Source organism: Ranitomeya variabilis, chromosome 3 (assembly GCF_051348905.1).
Source record: "Ranitomeya variabilis isolate aRanVar5 chromosome 3, aRanVar5.hap1, whole genome shotgun sequence".
Lineage (NCBI taxonomy): Eukaryota > Metazoa > Chordata > Amphibia > Anura > Dendrobatidae > Ranitomeya > Ranitomeya variabilis.
The window spans coordinates 450,878,993-450,898,068 of record NC_135234.1 but is presented as its reverse complement, the minus strand read 5'-3'; the positions used below and the strand labels follow the sequence as shown (position 1 = coordinate 450,898,068).

General features: G+C 49.1%; 1 protein-coding gene across 2 annotated transcripts in view; it reads left to right on the top strand.

Annotated features, from left to right (window-relative positions):
* AFF3 (ALF transcription elongation factor 3) overlaps positions 1–19,076 on the top strand; it is a 688,775-nt gene that overhangs the window by 470,817 nt on the left and 198,882 nt on the right. The gene's annotated exons all lie outside the window — the stretch shown is intronic.

The following is a 19,076-nucleotide window of genomic DNA, read 5'->3' as shown; positions in this document are numbered from 1 at the left end:
CTCATTTCTCCTCCTTGTCGGCTTCCATCTCTTCTTTGATAAAGAAGGGTGCCAATCCTCGTCTTTGGCCAGCAGAGGCTGAAAAGGCTTTTCATTCTCTCAAAGAAGCATTCACCTCCGCTCCTTTACTTCATCGCCCTGAAGCTAATAAACCCTTCTTCCTAGAGGTTGACGCCTCTGCTGTCGGTGCCGAAGCTGTGCTTTCTCAGAAGTCTTCTACTGGTCGTCTTGTGCCCTGTGGTTTCTTCTCCAACAGTTTCTATTCTTCTGAAAGAAATTATTCCATTGGCGACAGAGAACTTTAGGCCATTAAATTGGCCTTAGAGGAGTGGAGATATCTGTTGGAAGGAGCCTTACATTCCTTTGTCATCTTTACGGATCATAAGAATTTGGCATACATCCGTTCAGCGCACCGACTGAATCCACGACAGGCCAGGTGGGCCTTGTTCTTTGCCCGATTTGACTTTGAACTTCTCTTCCTGCCTGGTGAAAAGTACTTCAAAGCTGACGCTCTATCCAGGTCCTTCTTGTCGGTGGACACTGAGGAGGAGTCCTCGCACATCATTGACCCCGCTAAAATCATCACACTTGCTCCAGTATCTATGATCTCTTTACCTCCGGGTAAGACTTTTGTTTCTGAGAGGAACAGGAGACGTGTGTTACTCTGGGGACATGCATCCAAGCTAGCGGGACATGTCGGTTTCAAGAAAACTCTTGATCTAATATCTCGTTACTACTGGTGGCCGACTCTTTTGAAGGATGTCCAAGCTTTTGTGGTCTCTTGTCCTTCCTGTGCCAAGAACAAAGTACCCAGGCGGCTTCCTTCCGGGCTTCTTCTTCCTCTTCCAGTGCCTACCGCTCCGTGGCAACATATTGCAATGGATTTCTTAACTGATCTGCCTCGTTCCTGTGGTTGTACCGTCATCCTCGTGATTGTGGACCGTTTTTCTAAAATGGCACATTTCATTGCTCTTCCTGGTCTGCCTTCGGCTCCTGAACTGGCGAAGATTTTTGTTCAACATATTTTTCGCATTCATGGTCTTCCACAGCACATTGTTTCTGACCGGGGAGTTCAGTTCACCGCTCGTTTCTGGAGATCTCTCTGTAAGTCGTTGAACATTTCGCTTGATTTTTCTTCGGCCTATCATCCACAGTCCAACGGCCAAGTGGAGCGTACCAATCAGATCCTGGTTACTTATCTCTTGCATTTCTCCAATGCTCATCAAAATGATTGGTCTGACTTACTACCATGGGCCGAGTTTTCTTATAATAACCACACCAGCGAAGCTTCTACCAAATCTCCATTTTTTGTCGTCTACGGACAACACCCTGGTCTTCCTCTACCAGTTCCTCCTGTCTCTACTGTGCCGGCGGCAGATCTTCTGTCTAGAGAATTCTCCAGGGTTTGGCAGGAGACCAAGTCTGCTCTCGAACTAGCTCAGCATAGGATGAAGAGGCATGCAGATAAAAGGCGTCTCGATTCTCCTGTGTTCCATCCTGGGGATAAGGTCTGACTTTCTTCTGGATTTATTCGCCTTAAAATCCCTTCACATAAACTGGGTCCCCGTTATATTGGTCCTTTCGAGGTTTTGGCACGTATTAACAACGTTTCTTACAAACTTAAGTTACCTGCCTCTCTTCGTATCCCTAATTCCTTTCATGTATCTCTCCTTAAGCCTGTAGTTTTTAATCGGTTTCATACCTCGACTCTTTCTTCACCTTCGCCTGTTTCCGCAGACAATGTTTTTGAGGTTAAGGACATTTTGGCCATGAAAAAAATTAGAGGTAGAACTTTGTTTTTGGTTGACTGGAAGGGTTTCGGTTCTGAGGAGAGATCCTGGGAGCCTCGGGAGAATATTCAGGCTCCTCGAATTTTAGCTAAGTTTCTTTCTGGCCTAAAGAGGAGGAAGGGATGTAAAGACGGGGGTACTATCATACCGTTGCTGCCGCCTCCTCGCTCGCTCCCGGCCTCTGTTTCTCGTGCGCGCGCGCATACCAGGTTCAGTGCTGCGCGTGTGCACTTCTGATCTTCTGTCGGCGCTCCTCTTCGCCTCCTCTATGGTCCTGGAGGACTAGTATAGGAAGTCGGTCCTCCTTATTGTCCTCTCTATGGTTCTGGAGGTCTGTTACCCGGAAGTGCTACCCTGCCTTTAGGTATTTAAACTGCTTCCTGCCGTCCCTCTGTGCCTGGTTATCATTTGTTCCTTCAGGTGTTCCTGGCCGCTCTTAGTCTCTGTGAAGTTCGTTTTCCCTCTGACTTTGGGTATATCCTGTCTTTCCTGTATCCTGCTAGCCTCTGCGTTCCCTCAGTTCCTCCGCCAGTCCCTGTACTGCTGCAGTTTACCCACCAGTCCTGTGTCTCTGCAGTACTCACCTATCCTGTGGTCCTACTATCTCCGCCTCTTCTTGGTCTTCTCCCGTCCTGGTCCTCCAGCTTCCGTGGCGATAGTCCCTCATGGGCCTGCCCCTAACTCTCCCTGTATAGGGGGCGGTCTATCTGGTCAGCTCGTCCGTGAGGGGTTCGTCGTCGCGGTCTAGAGGGTCCACTTTCCGTTTTCCCTCTTTGAATCATCACACTCAAAATAGGACTGCACTCGGATGACATCTGAGTGCAGCCTGATTCTTACAGCATAACAGCCAGTTTTTGTCTGCTAGCCTTGGTCTATACAGTATTTTGTGGTTCAAAAAAATTTACAAAATACAGGCCACATATTGAAAGTCTGTTATCTCAGTCAGACGCATGGTCTATCTGTAGTCTCCAAATCTTTGCTTTTCAGGCATACTTTCCAGTTTTTTGTCTGCTACCCTTGGTGTATAGAGAATTTTGTAGTTTTAAAAATTAAAAAAAATACAGGCCGCATATTGAAACAGTCTGTTATATCCGTCCGGCGCCCGTTCTATGTGTGGTCTAAAAAATAGTTGTTTTTCATGCATACATTCCAATTTTTGGTCTGTCTAATACCCTAGGTCTATACACTATTTTGGTAAAAAAAAAACCATACCGTATATACTCGAGTATAAGCCGAGATTTTCAGCCCAAATTTTTGGGCTGAAAGTGCCCCTCTCGGCTTATACTCGAGTCATGATCGGCGGTGGGGTCGGCGGGTGAGGGGGAGAGAGGACTGTCGCATACTCACCTAGTCCCAGCGCTCCTGGCGCTCCCCCTGCCCGTCCCACGGTCTTCGGTGCCGCAGCTCGTCCCCTGTTCAGCGATCACGTGGGACCGCTCATTAAAGTTATGAATATGGACTCCACTCCCATAGGGGTGGAGCCGCATATTCATTCCTCTAATCAGCGGTAACGGTGACCGCTGACAGAGGAGGAGGCTGCGGCACCCGGAGACCAGCTGTCCGGAATAAGGAGCCAGGGACGCCGGGAGCAGGTGAGTATTACATAGTTACCTGTCCCCGTTCCACACGCCGGGCGCGGCTCCGTCTTCCCGTCCTCTTGCTCTGACTGTTCAGTTCAGAGGGCGCGATGACGCACTAATCTGCGCGCCGCCCTCTGCCTGAACAGTCAGTGCGGAGAGACGCCGAGACGGGACGCTGAGGAGCTGCAAGCAAGAGAGGTGAGTATGTCATTTTTTCTTTTTTATTGCAGCAGCAGCAGCATTATAGATGGGGTACAGCTTTCTATGGCACATCTATGGGGCAATAATGAATGGTGCAGAGCATTGTATATGGGGCACAGCTTTCTATGGCACATCTATGGGGCAACAATGAACGGTGCAGAGCATTGTATATGGCACAGCTTTCTATGGAGCATCTATGGGGCCATAATGAACGGTGCAGAGCATTATATGTGGCACAGCTTTATATGGAGCATCTATGGGGCCATAATGAACGGTGCAGAGCATTATATGTGGCACAGCTTTATGTGGAGCATCTATGGGGCCATAATGAACGGTGCAGAGCATTATATGTGGCACAGCTTTATATGGAGCATGTATGGGGCAACAATGAACGGTGCAGAGCATTGTATATGGGGTACAGCTTTCTATGGCACATCTATGGGGCAATAATGAATGGTGCAGAGCATTGTATATGGGGCACAGCTTTCTATGGCACATCTATGGGGCAACAATGAACGGTGCAGAGCATTGTATATGGGGCACAGCTTCTATGGCACATCTATGGGGCAACAATGAACGGTGCAGAGCATTGTATATGGGGCACAGCTTTCTATGGCACATCTATGGGGCAACAATGAACGGTGCAGAGCATTGTATATGGGGCACAGCTTTCTATGGCACATCTATGGGGCAACAATGAACGGTGCAGAGCATTGTATATGGGGCACAGCTTCTATGGCACATCTATGGGGCAATAATGAACGGTGCAGAGCATTGTATATGGGGCACAGCTTTCTATGGCACATCTATGGGGCAACAATGAACGGTGCAGAGCATTGTATATGGGGCACAGCTTTCTATGGCACATCTATGGGGCAACAATGAACGGTGCAGAGCATTGTATATGGGGCACAGCTTCTATGGCACATCTATGGGGCAATAATGAATGGTGCAGAGCATTGTATATGGGGCACAGCTTTCTATGGCACATCTATGGGGCAACAATGAACGGTGCAGAGCATTGTATATGGGGCACAGCTTCTATGGCACATCTATGGGGCAACAATGAACGGTGCAGAGCATTGTATATGGGGCACAGCTTTCTATGGCACATCTATGGGGCAACAATTAACGGTGCAGAGCATTGTATATGGCACAGCTTTCTATGGAGCATCTATGGGGCCATAATGAATGGTGCAGAGCATTATATGTGGCACAGCTTTATATGGAGCATCTATGGGGCCATAATGAACGGTGCAGAGCATTATATGTGGCACAGCTTTATGTGGAGCATCTATGGGGCCATAATGAACGGTGCAGAGCATTATATGTGGCACAGCTTTATATGGAGCATGTATGGGGCCATAATGAACGGTGCAGAGCATTATATATGGCACAGCTTTATGTGGAGTGTTACGCCATCCTATACTTACCTTTCCGGCCGGCGCGCTCCCGACGCTCCTCCTCGCTCCTCTGTCTCTGCTTTCCAGGGTGCTCGTCCCTTTGCCGGTCCGCGCATGCGCAGACGGGCTTCTCATACCGCACAGGCTTCTGGGAGTTCGTGACCTGTTGGCTCCGCCCCCAATATGGCGGCGCCCATTGGGTATTTCTCTCCTGCACTTGCCCGGGTTGGACGCCTTTGCGTCTATCGTGTTTGTCGGTTTCCTTGCCGGCATCCCTTTGGTTTCCTAGGCTCCACCAGCGTTTACTCTGTGTCCTTTCCTGCCTCATTGTCTCCTTCCTCCGTGCCAGTCCTGTGTTCCTGCTTCCGTGCCAGTCCTGTGTTCCTGCTTCCATGCCAGTCCTGTGTTCCTGCTTCCGTGCCAGTCCTGTGTTCCTGCTTCCGTGCCAGTCCTGTGTTCCTGCTTCTGTGCCAGTCCTGTGTTCCTGCTTCTGTGCCAGTCCTGTGTTCCTGCTTCCGTGCCAGTCCTGTGTTCCTGCTTCCGTGCCAGTCCTGTGTTCCAGTCTCCGTGCCAGCCTGTGTTCCAGCCTCCGTGCCAGTCCTGTGTTCCAGTCTCCGTGCCAGTCCTGTGTTCCAGCCTCCGAGTCAGTCCTGTGTTCCAGTCTCCGTGCCAGTCCTGTGTTCCAGCCTCCGAGTCAGTCCTGTGTTCCAGCCTCCGTGCCAGTCCTGTGTTCCAGCCTCCGTGTCAGTCCTGTGTTCCAGCCTCCGTGCCAGTCTTGTGTTCCAGCCTCCGTGCCAGTCCCGCGTTCCTGCCTCCGTGCCAGTCCTGTGCTCCTGCCGTCTTGCCAGCCCAGTGTTCCAGCCTTCCTAGCCAGTCCTGTGTTTCCATCGCTCCCTATCTATTGTGGGTCTCTTTCATACTGGTTAGTACCTAACATTCTGGGCTCGTTATTCTTCTTATCTGTGCGCCTCGGTGACACCACCTCTCCTTTATTCTCTGACCCACCTCTGGCTCCCATATCAGTCGTCCCTTTGGTTCCGGCAGTCGCGGCCTCACCCCCCTTGGGCCTGTCCCAAACACTCCCTGTATAGGGGGTGGTTCCATCTGGTCCGCTCGCCCTCGGGGGCTCTGTAGCCGTGACCCAGAGGGTCCACTTCTCGAGTCGTGATAGTACGCAAAGGCCATGGATCCCGCTGGAGCCGCAGCCGCTCAGAAAGAGTTAGTTTTCTTGCGGGAGAATCAGTCTCGAATGATGTCTTTCATGAAGTCTATGGACTCCCGTCTCTCGGCCCTCCAGTCCTCTGATCCGGGAAATGCCTCTCAGCTGGCCAGTTTGCAACAAGAACTGGCACAGCAGCACGACGCTCAGTCCCATATTTTGGGGTATATGGCTTCCGTTGATAGTCGCCTTCTTTCTCTCCAGGCTGCCGCGTCCGTTCCCGCACCAGCTCTTGCTCCTTATCCCACTCCTCGTTTGGCTAAACCCCCTCGCTTTAATGGAGATCCCAAACAATGTCGGGGATTTCTCAACCAGTGCCGTCTTCACTTTGAGCTCCTTCCCTTGCAGTATCCCACGGATCGGGCCAAGGTGGCGTTTATTGTTTCACATTTGGAGGGGGATGCCTTAGCATGGGTTAATCCACTTTGGGAGCGGGATGATCCAGTGGTTCTTCAGCTCACTCCTTTTTTAGAGACCTTTCGTTGAGTGTTCGATGAACCAGGTCGTTTGGCTTCCACCACAGAAGCCCTGTTTAATTTACAGCAGGGGTCCCTAACTGTAGGGCAATATGCTATTCAGTTCCGAACTTTATCTACCGAATTAGGTTGGAATAATGAGGCATTAGTCGGGGCTTTCTGGCGGGGGCTTTCCAGTCGTATCAAGGATGAATTAGCTGGCCGGGATACTCCTACTATTTTGGAGGATTTAATTTCTTTAGCTACGCGAATTGATCTTCGCTTTCAGGAGCGAGCCCGGGAGAGAAAATTTCCGCGTTCTTCCATGACTTCTCGCAGACCTCTCAATCCTCATCCCAGGGTCACTGCTTCAGTTTCTGCTCCTGAACCGATGCAGGTGGATCGTGTTAGACTCTCCGAACAACGTCGCAAGGAGAGGTGTCCCCAGGGTCTCTGTTTTTACTGTGGCAGTTCCTCACATCTTCTTCGTGCCTGCCCTGACCATCCGGAAAACTCCTCCGCCTAGGTCAGGTAAGAGAGGCCTCCCTAGGTACAAATGAAACCTCTCAACCTTTCACTTTGCCCGTTTTATTGCACGTACATGACAAACATTTCTCTCTTGAGGCTTATTTAGACTCAGGAGCAGCAGGAAATTTTATTAGGTTAGAGGAGGTAATTAAATTCTCAGTTCCGGTTAGATCGTTAGAGAACCCTCTTCTTCTCGCTTCTGTAGACGGGAGACCCCTGCAGGAGACTATTACTCAAGTCACGCATTTTGTGGAACTTCAGGTTGGGGCTCTTCATAGAGAGAGAATTTTGTTTTTAGTTTTGGCCAACATCTCTCACCCTATTCTTCTCGGTCTCCCGTGGTTGCGTCTCCACGAACCTTTCTTGGACTGGCGTGGGGGCAATATTCTTCGTTGGGGAGATTCCTGTCGGTCTCGTTGTCTGCTGCCGGTGCGCCCTGTTGGTGTTCCTTGTCCTTCTCCCGTCCTCTCCGGGTTGCCCTCTGCTTATTCTTCTTTTTCTGATGTTTTTGACAAGAAGGAGGCGGAGTCTCTTCCGCCACACTGACCTTACGACTGTCCCATAGACCTTGTTCCTGGTGCCATGCCACCTAGGGGAAGAATCTATCCGCTCTCGCCTGCAGAAACACAAGCTATGTCGGACTATGTTCAAGAGAATCTTGCTAGAGGCTTTATCCGGAAATCTTTTTCTCCAGCCGGAGCGGGTTTCTTTTTTGTGACGAAGAAGGATGGTTCCCTTCGTCCGTGTATTGATTACAGAGGGTTGAACAACATCACTGTGAAGAACAAATACCCTTTACCGCTTATCTCTGAACTCTTCGACCGACTGAGAGGTGCACGAATTTTCACCAAGCTAGATCTTCGGGGAGCTTACAACTTGGTTCGTATCCGTGCGGGAGACGAGTGGAAGACCGCATTCAATACTCGGGACGGTCACTACAAGTATCTGGTAATGCCGTTTGGGCTTTGTAATGCTCCAGCGGTGTTCCAGGAGTTCGTCAATGACATCTTTCGTGACTGTCTCTATACCAGTGTTGTAGTCTACTTGGATGACATCCTCGTCTTCTCTCCTGACTTTTCCACCCATTGCCGAGACGTTCGCCGAGTCTTACTTCGCCTAAGGGAGAATCATCTCTTCGCAAAGTTCGAAAAATGTGTCTTCGAGCAGTCTTCTGTGCCTTTCCTGGGATATATTGTATCAGAGGATGGTCTAAGAATGGATCCTGAAAAGGTGTCTGCCGTTTTGAATTGGCCCTGTCCTTCGGGAACAAAAGCTATCCAGCGATTCCTTGGCTTTGCCAATTACTACAGACAATTTATCCCTCATTTCTCCTCTTTGTCAAAACCAATCTCTGCTCTGGTCCGTAAAGGGGTTGATCCAAATCTTTGGCCTCCAGAGGCTGAAACATCTTTCCAAACACTGAAACAAGAATTTGCTTCAGCCTCGGTGCTTCATCGTCCTGATACCAACAGGCCTTTTATTCTTGAGGTGGATGCGTCATCTATTGGAGCCGGAGCTGTGCTTTTACAGAGATCCAATTCTGGACGGTTAGTTTCCTGTGGCTTTTTCTCCAAAGCTTTTTCTCCTCCGGAGCGCAATTATTCCATCGGTGACAAAGAATTGTTAGCCATCAAGTTGGCCTTGGAGGAGTGGCGATACCTTCTTGAAGGGGCTCTTCATCCTTTTGTTATTTTTACTGACCACAAGAATCTAGCCTATGTTCAATCAGCCCAAAGGCTGAATCCTCGTCAAGCCAGATGGTCCTTGTTCTTCGGATGCTTCGATTTCGAGCTACATTTCTGGCCTGAGATAAGAACATCAGAGCTGACGCCCTGTCTCGGTCTTTTCAACCGTCAGATGTAGAAGAGAGACCTGCGCACATTCTTGACCCAGCTAAGATTGTCTCTTTGGCTCCCCTCGATGTAATCTCACCGCCTCCAGGAAAGACCCTCGTTTCTAATTGTGACAAGTTGAAGGTCTTACGTTGGGGTCATTCCTCCCAGTTCGCCGGACATGTCGGAGGTAAGAAGACCCTCTTCCTGATTTCTCGCCATTATTGGTGGCCTTCTCTTCGCCAGGATGTGTTAGATTTTGTTGCTTCCTGTTCCACGTGTGCTCGGAATAAGGTTCCTCGACAGCTGCCTTCTGGGCCTCTGCTTCCACTTCCTGTGCCATCTGTTCCCTGGACTCATATCGCCATGGACTTTGTCACCGATTTACCGAGGTCCTCTAATTGCACGGCAATTCTAGTGGTGGTAGACAGATTTTCCAAGATGGCCCATTTCATCTCTCTACCTGGACTTCCATCTGCCCCTGACCTTGCGAAGATTTTTTTACTTCAAGTTTTTCGGCTTCACGGATTCCCTCAGCATATCGTCTCAGACCGAGGAGTCCAGTTTACCTCCCGTTTTTGGAGAGCGCTTTGTGGTCTTATGAAGGTATCGCTAGATTTTTCTTCTGCTTATCATCCCCAGTCCAACGGTCAGGTGGAACGTGTTAATCAAATCCTCATCTCTTATCTTCGTCACTTTACCAATGCTCACCATGATGACTGGGTGTCTTTTCTTCCTTGGGTGGAATTCGCCTACAATAACCATACTAGCGAATCTTCATCTAAGTCCCCCTTTTTTATTGTTTTTGGGCAACATCCTGGCATTCCTCTCCCTGTTCTCCCCACCTCAGGCGTACCGGCGGCGGATTCCTTGTCCCAGGAGTTTTCCCAAATTTGGCTGGAGACTAAGGAGGCGCTAGTAAAAGCTAGTAGCAGAATGAAAAGGTTTGTTGACAAAAGGCGTTTGGATGCTCCTCCTTATCAACCTGGCGATAAGGTCTGGCTTTCCTCTCGCTATATCAGACTTAAAATTCCCTCTCAGAAGCTGGGTCCACGATACATTCCTTTCCAGCTCTAAAGAGAGGGGGGGTAAGAGAGGGGGTACTGTTACGCCATCCTATACTTACCTTTCCGGCCGGCGTGCTCCCGACGCTCCTCTTCGCTCCTCTGTCTCTGCTTTCCAGGGTGCTCGTCCCTTTGCCGGTCCGCGCATGCGCAGACGGGCTTCTCATACTGCACGGGCTTCTGGGAGTTCGTGACCTGTTGGCTCCGCCCCCAATATGGCGGCGCCCATTGGGTATTTCTCTCCTGCACTTGCCCGGGTTGGACGCCTTTGCGTCTATCGTGTTTGTCGGTTTCCTTGCCGGCATCCCTTTGGTTTCCTAGGCTCCACCAGCGTTTACTCTGTGTCCTTTCCTGCCTCATTGTCTCCTTCCTCCGTGCCAGTCCTGTGTTCCTGCTTCCGTGCCAGTCCTGTGTTCCTGCTTCCGTGCCAGTCCTGTGTTCCTGCTTCCGTGCCAGTCCTGTGTTCCTGCTTCCGTGCCAGTCCTGTGTTCCTGCTTCCGTGCCAGTCCTGTGTTCCTGCTTCCGTGCCAGTCCTGTGTTCCTGCTTCCGTGCCAGTCCTGTGTTCCAGTCTCCGTGCCAGTCCTGTGTTCCAGCCTCCGTGCCAGTCCTGTGTTCCAGTCTCCGTGCCAGTCCTGTGTTCCAGCCTCCGAGTCAGTCCTGTGTTCCAGCCTCCGTGCCAGTCCTGTGTTCCAGCCTCCGTGTCAGTCCTGTGTTCCAGCCTCCGTGCCAGTCTTGTGTTCCAGCCTCCGTGCCAGTCCCGCGTTCCTGCCTCCGTGCCAGTCCTGTGCTCCTGCCGTCTTGCCAGCCCAGTGTTCCAGCCTTCCTAGCCGGTCCTGTGTTTCCATCGCTCCCTATCTATTGTGGGTCTCCTTCATACTGGTTAGTACCTAACATTCTGGGCTCTTTATTCTTCTTATCTGTGCGCCTCGGTGACACCACCTCTCCTTTATTCTCTGACCCACCTCTGGCTCCCATATCAGTCGTCCCTTTGGTTCCGGCAGTCGCGGCCTCACCCCCCTTGGGCCTGTCCCAAACACTACCTGTATAGGGGGTGGTTCCATCTGGTCCGCTCGCCCTCGGGGGCTCTGTAGCCGTGACCCAGAGGGTCCACTTCTCGAGACGTGATATGGAGCATCTATGGGGCCATAATGAACGTTGCAGAGCATTATATGTGGCACAGCTTTATATGGAGCATCTATGGGGCCATAATGACCGGTGCAGAGCATTATATGTGGCACAGCTTTATGTGGAGCATCTATGGGGCCATAATGAACGGTGCAGAGCATTATATATGGCACAGCTTTATGTGGAGCATCTATGGGGCCTGTTATGATCCCAATGGCAGGGGACCTCAAAGATTACAGCAAAGTCTGCAAAACATAAATACCAGCTCATAGGGAAGTGGTAACTAGGCTGACCATATACCTGATCCTAGCGCAAACACTAACAGCAGCCGGGGAACGTGCCTACGTTGATCCTAGATTTCTCGCGCCAGCCGGAGAACTAACTACCCCTATCAGGGAAAATAAGACCTCTCTTGCCTCCAGAGAAAAGACCCCAAAGTAATACAAGCCCCCAACAAATAATAACGGTGAGGTAAGAAGAAAAGACAAACGTAAGAATGAACTAGATTTAGCAAAGAGAGGCCCACTGACTAATAGCAGAATATAGTAAGAAGACTTATATGGTCAGCAAAAAACCCTGCAAAATATCCACGCTGAATATCCAAGAACCCCCAAACCGACTGACGGTGTGGGGGGAGAATATCAGCCCCCCTAGAGCTTCCAGCGAAAAACAGGAATCACATTTTGTACAAGCTGGACAAAAAATAAGAACAATGCAAATGATCAAGAGTACGAAAGCAGGACTTAGCTTATCTTGCAAAGAACCAGGACCTGAAGACAGGAGCAAACAGAAGTGAACTGATTACAACGATGCCAGGCACTGGACTGAGAATCCAGGAAGTTTAAATAGCAACACCCCAGGCCTAACGAAGCAGGTGAGCACCAACCTGGTAAAAGACAATCCAAGTGCCAAATCACTAGTGACCACAAGAGGGAGCCAAAAAGTATGGTTCACAACAGTACCCCCCCTTTAAGGAGGGGTCACCGAACCCTCACCAAGACCACCAGGGCGACCAGGATGAGCAGCGTGGAAGGCACGAACCAAATCGGCCGCATGAACATCAGAGGCGGCCACCCAGGAATTATCCTCCTGACCATAGCCCTTCCATTTGAGCAAATACTGGAGCCTCCGTCTAGAGAGACGAGAATCCAAGATCTTCTCCACCACGTACTCCAACTCGCCCTCAACCAACACCGGAGCAGGAGGCTCAACAGCAGGAACCACAGGCACAACGTACCGCCGTAACAAAGACCTATGGAACACGTTGTGAATGGCAAACGACACCGGAAGATCCAAACGAAAAGAAACCGGGTTAAGAACTTCCAAAATTTTATAAGGACCAATAAAGCGAGGCTTAAACTTAGGAGAGGAAACCTTCAGAGGGACATACCGAGAAGACAACCAAACCAAATCCCCAACACGAAGTCGGGGGCCCACACCGCGGCGGCGGTTGGCAAAACGTTGAGCCTTCTCCTGTGACAACTTCAAGTTGTCCACCACATGATTCCAAATCCGCTGCAACCTATCCACCACGGAATCCACCCCAGGACAGTCAGAAGACTCAACATGACCCGAGGAGAAACGAGGATGAAAACCAGAGTTGCAGAAGAATGGCGAAACCAAAGTAGCGGAACTAGCCCGATTATTAAGGGCAAACTCCGCCAATGGCAAGAAGGTCACCCAATCATCCTGGTCCGCAGAAACAAAACATCTCAAATAAGCCTCCAGTGTCTGATTAGTTCGTTCCGTTTGACCATTAGTCTGAGGATGGAAGGCAGATGAAAACGACAAATCAATGCCCATCCTAGCACAAAAAGATCGCCAGAATCTGGACACAAACTGGGATCCTCTGTCGGACACGATATTCTCCAGAATGCCGTGTAAACGAACCACATTCTGATAAAACAAAGGAACCAGATCGGAAGAGGAAGGCAACTTAGGCAAGGGTACCAAATGGACCATCTTGGAAAAACGATCACACACCACCCAGATGACAGACATTCCCCGAGACACCGGAAGATCAGAAATGAAATCCATGGAAATGTGCGTCCAAGGCCTCTTCGGGACGGGCAAGGGCAAAAGCAACCCGCTAGCACGAGAACAACAAGGCTTAGCCCGAGCACAAGTCCCACAGGACTGCACAAATGACCGCACATCCCGTGACAAGGAAGGCCACCAAAAGGACCTAGCCACCAAATCTCGGGTACCAAAAATTCCCGGATGCCCTGCCAACACCGAGGAATGAACCTCGGAAATGACTCTGCTGGTCCATTTATCAGGAACAAACAGTCTGTCGGGTGGACACGAGTCAGGTCTACCAGCCTGAAATCTCTGCAACACACGTCGCAAATCCGGAGATATGGCCGACACGATCACTCCCTCTTTAAGAATACCAGCTGGCTCCGAGACTCCAGGAGAGTCAGGCACAAAGCTCCTAGAGAGAGCATCAGCCTTAACATTCTTCGAACCAGGCAGGTATGAGACCACAAAGTCAAAACGAGAGAAAAACAATGACCAACGAGCCTGTCTAGGATTCAGGCGCTTAGCAGACTCGAGATACATCAGATTTTTGTGATCAGTCAAGACCACCACACGATGCTTAGCACCCTCGAGCCAATGACGCCACTCCTCAAATGCCCACTTCATGGCCAAAAACTCCCGATTACCAACATCATAGTTCCGCTCAGCAGGCGAAAACTTCCTAGAGAAAAAGGCACATGGTCTCATCACCGAACAACCAGAGCCTCTCTGCAACAAAACAGCCCCAGCACCGATCTCAGAAGCATCCACTTCAACCTGAAAGGGAAGTGAGACATCAGACTGGCACAAAACAGGCGCCGAAGTAAACCGGCGCTTCAGCTCCTGGAAGGCCTCCACGGCTGCAGGAGCCCAATTAGCCACATCAGAACCTTTCTTGGTCATATCCGTCAAAGGTTTAACAACGCTAGAAAAATTAGCGATAAAGCGACGGTAGAAATTAGCGAACCCCAAGAACTTCTGAAGACTCTTAACAGACGTTGGCAGAGTCCAATCATGAATAGCTCGGACCTTGACTGGGTCCATCTCCACAGCAGAAGGGGAGAAAAGAAAACCCAAAAAGGAAACCTTCTGCACTCCAAAGAGACACTTTGAGCCCTTCACAAACAAGGCGTTATCACGCAAAACCTGAAAGACCATCCTGACCTGCTTTACATGAGAATCCCAATCATCCGAGAAAACTAGAATATCATCAAGATACACAATCAAAAATGTATCCAGATACTTCCGGAAGATATCATGCATAAAGGACTGAAACACTGAAGGGGCATTAGAGAGCCCAAAGGGCATCACCAAGTATTCAAAATGACCTTCGGGCGTATTGAATGCAGTTTTCCATTCATCTCCCTGCCTAATGCGCACAAGGTTGTACGCACCACGAAGATCTATCTTGGTGAACCACTTGGCGCCCTTAATCCGAGCAAACAAGTCTGACAATAGCGGCAACGGATACTGAAACTTAACAGTGATTTTATTCAGAAGCCGATAGTCTATACAAGGTCTCAAAGACCCGTCTTTCTTGGCCACAAAAAAGAATCCCGCACCGAGGGGGGAAGAGGATGGACGAATATGCCCCTTCTCCAAAGACTCCTTGACATAAGAACGCATCGCGGCATGCTCGGGTACAGACAAATTAAATAATCGTCCCTTAGGAAATTTACTGCCAGGAATCAAATCTATAGCGCAGTCACAGTCCCTATGAGGAGGAAGAGCACTGGACCTGGACTCACTGAATACATCCTGATAGTCACACAAATACTCAGGAACTTCTGAAGGAGTAGAAGTAGCAATAAACACCGGCGGAGAATCGCAATGAATTCCCTGACAACCCCAACTTGAGACAGACATAGCCTTCCAATCCAAAACAGGATTATGGGTCTGTAACCATGGCAGACCTAAAACGACCAAATCATTCATTTTATGCAGAACAAGAAAACGAATCACCTCCCGATGTTCAGGAGTCATGCACATGGTCACTTGTGTCCAATACTGCGGTTTATTTTCCGCCAGTGGCGTAGCATCAATTCCTCTGAGAGGAATCGGAACCTTTAAAGGCTCCAGGACAAAACCGCAGCGCTTGGCAAACGACAAGTCCATAAGACTCAGGGCAGCACCTGAATCCACAAATGCCATAACAGGGTAGGAAGACAATGAACAAATTAGTCACAGACAAAATAAATTTAGGCTGCAAATTACCAATGGTGACAGGACTGACAACCTTGGTTAGGCGTTTAGAGCATGCTGATATAACATGTGTAGAATCACCACAGTAAAAACACAGCCCATTCTGACGTCTATGATTTTGTCGTTCGGTTCTAGTCAGGATTCTATCGCATTGCATTGAGACAGGTGTCTGTTCAGACAACACCGCCAGAGGTTTAGCGGATTTGCGCTCCCGCAAACGCCGATCAATCTGAATAGCCAGCGCCATAGAATCATTCAGATTTGTAGGAATTGTAAAACCCACCATCACATTCTTAATGGCTTCAGAAAGGCCATTTCTGAAATTTGCGGCCAGAGCACATTCATTCCATCGAGTAAGCACGGACCATTTCCGAAATTTTTGGCAGTACCCCAAAGTAATACAAGCCCCCAACAAATAATAACAGTGAGGTAAGAAGAAAAGACAAACGTAAGAATGAACTAGATTTAGCAAAGAGAGGCCCACTGACTAATAGCAGAATATAGTAAGAAGACTTATATGGTAAGCAAAAAACCCTGCAAAATATCCACGCTGAATATCCAAGAACCCCCAAACCGACTGACGGTGTGGGGGGAGAATATCAGCCCCCCTAGAGCTTCCAGCGAAAAACAGGAATCACATTTTGTACAAGCTGGACAAAAAATAAGAACAATGCAAATGATCAAGAGTACGAAAGCAGGACTTAGCTTATCTTGCAAAGAACCAGGACCTGAAGACAGGAGCAAACAGAAGTGAACTGATTACAACGATGCCAGGCACTGGACTGAGAATCCAGGAAGTTTAAATAGCAACACCCCAGGCCTAACGAAGCAGGTGAGCACCAACCTGGTAAAAGACAATCCAAGTGCCAAATCACTAGTGACCACAAGAGGGAGCCAAAAAGTATAGTTCACAACAGGGGCCATAATGAACTGTGCAGAGCATTATATGTGGCACAGCTTTATGTGGAGCATCTATGGGGCCATAATGAACGGTGCAGAGCATTATATATTGCACAGCTTTATGTGGAGCATCTGTGGGGCCATAATGAACGGTATGGAGCATCTATTTTTATTTTTGAAATTCACCGGTAGCTGCTGCATTTTCCACCCTAGGCCTATACTCGAGTCAATAAGTTTTCCCATTTTTTTGTGGCAAAATTAGAAGGGTCGGCTTATACTCGGGTCGGCTTATACTCGAGTATATACGGTATATTACAGTGTGGTAGTTCTGTGACACGCCTCATCTATCTGTGGGCTACAAAGTGTGCTTTTGAGGCTTCCATTCACCTCTTTTTGCGGTGTGCTACCCTAGCTCTAAACACTATTTAGCAGTAAAAAATAAATACTGTATAGAGGCCACATATTGAAGAGTCTGGTATCTCAGTCAAACGCCAGATGTATCTGTGGCCTACAAATTGTGGCATTTCAGGGCTACATTCCACTGTGTTTGCTGTCTTTATCTTGATTTATATACACTATTTTTGGGGCCAAAATAAAAACACAGGCCACATATTTTACAGTGTGGTATCTCCGTGACACGCCTCATGTATCTTTGGTCTGCAAAGTAAGCTTTTCAAGTTTCCATTCACCTTTTTTGCTGTGTGTTACCCTAGCTCTAAACAGTAAACACTATTTTGGGCTGAATTTTTTTTTTTTAAATTTACCCCCCTATGGGGAAATGTTTGTCAGCCCATACACTTAGTGTATGGGCCTTTAAAGTCTAGGAGACCCGCTCCTTTAAATTGTGACTTTTTTTAATGAGGCCTTCCTCCACGTCTCATCATCCACCACCACTAGAACACCAGGGTAAATGTGATCTAAGCTGCTACAGCCAGTCAATTTTTTGGCAAGGGTGTCTATGATCCTCATAAAAAATTGTTTAAAAAATGTACCCCCCATGGGGAAATGTTTGTCAGCCCATACACTTAGTGTATGGGCATTACGAGTCTAGGAGACCCGCTCCTTTGTAATGGGACATTTTTTTAATGAGGCCCTCCTCCATGTTTCTTCCAAGGGGGGATTGGGGTGCGTGCAAATTTGGGTCAAGGCGGCCCTTGCATTCAATGCATAAGGAAACTGTATGGCAGGACCAACTGAAGACTGAAGTGGATTTTCCTGTGGCCATCCAGTACCTGGGCTCAAAGGCTTATTGGGGTGCATATGACTTGATAGCAGGGCAGGCCTTGCATTCAATGCAACATTTTTTCAGGAGGCCCTCCTGTACCTCTTGTGAAAGGTGTATTGGGGTGCATTGTAATTCTTGGCAGCCCAGCCACTCACTGCATAGGCAATAACAGCATAGGAGACCCACTGTTTAATAATGGCCCTTTAAGAATATTAATGCCGCCTGATGCCCCTCTAAAAATAGGCTTTGTGACTTTAAGAGTCCCTCCTTCATAAATGAAACAAGATGTGTCTCCTTATGTGTCACACACCACAAGGCCAGCTAGAGTTGTTAAATGTTACAATGACATTTCCCAGTGCATACATTTGTATTGGTTGAAAGCAATGTTAAAGTTGAAAAACGCATCAAAAACGCTGCGTGTGAACATAGCCCAAGTAGTGGAGGAACATTTTGGTCAGTTGTAAATTATTTTGCCTTATATACAAGTCATTAGCCTGGAAAGGATGTACTTTAAGGCTGTGTTCCCACGTTGCGTTTTTTTATGCGTTTCCGCCGCATTTTTGCCGCAGCGGAAACGCTTAAAAAACGCATTCCCATGCAATCCTATGGGATTCCGCAGTTGCTGTGCACATGCTGCGGAATTTCCCGCTGCGGAATCACTTAGCGATAAAATCCGCAGCATGTTCATTATTTCTGCGGAATCGCCGCCATAGGATTGCATTGAAACGCTCACTTTACGCATGTGGCTATGCCCACCATGCGTAAAGTGAGCTCTTCATGTGCGGATGGTACCCAGGGTCTGGAGGAGAGGAGACTCTCCTCCAGGCTCTGGGTACCATATTTCTGTAAAAAGAAAGAAACAAAATGTGGCCATCCAGTACCAGGGTTCAAAGGCTTATTGGGGTGCATATGACTTGATAGCAGGGCAGGCCTTGCATTCAATGCAACATTTTTTCAGGAGGCCCTCCTGTACCTCTTGTGAAAGGGGTATTGGGGTGCGTTGTAATTCTTGGCAGCCCAGCCACTCACTGCATAGGCAATAACAGCATAGGAGACCGACTGTTTAAAAATGGCCCTTTAACCCCTTCCCGACCTTTGACGCAGCGTATGCGTCATGAAAACCTGTGCCAATCCGACCTGTGACGCAGCATATGCGTCATGGTCGGATCGCGTCCCTGCAGGCCGGGTGAAAGGGTTAACTCCAATTTCACCCGACATGCAGGGAGAGGGGGAGTGGTGCTACAGCCCATGGGGGGTGGCTTCGCCCCCCCGTGGCTATGATCGCTCTGATTGGCTGTTGAAAGTGAAACAGCCAATCAGAGCAATCTGTAATATTTCACCTATGAAAATTGGTGAAATATTACAATCCAGCCATGGCCGATGCTGCAATAGCATCGGCCATGGCTGGAGACCCCGATCTGGCCCCCCCACCGACTGACGGCGGCGATCTGCAGCCGCCGTGAGTGTTCCCTACTGCTTCGTCCTGTCCTAAGCGCCTTCCTACCCTTCCGACCCTCCCCCCCCGCTGTCCG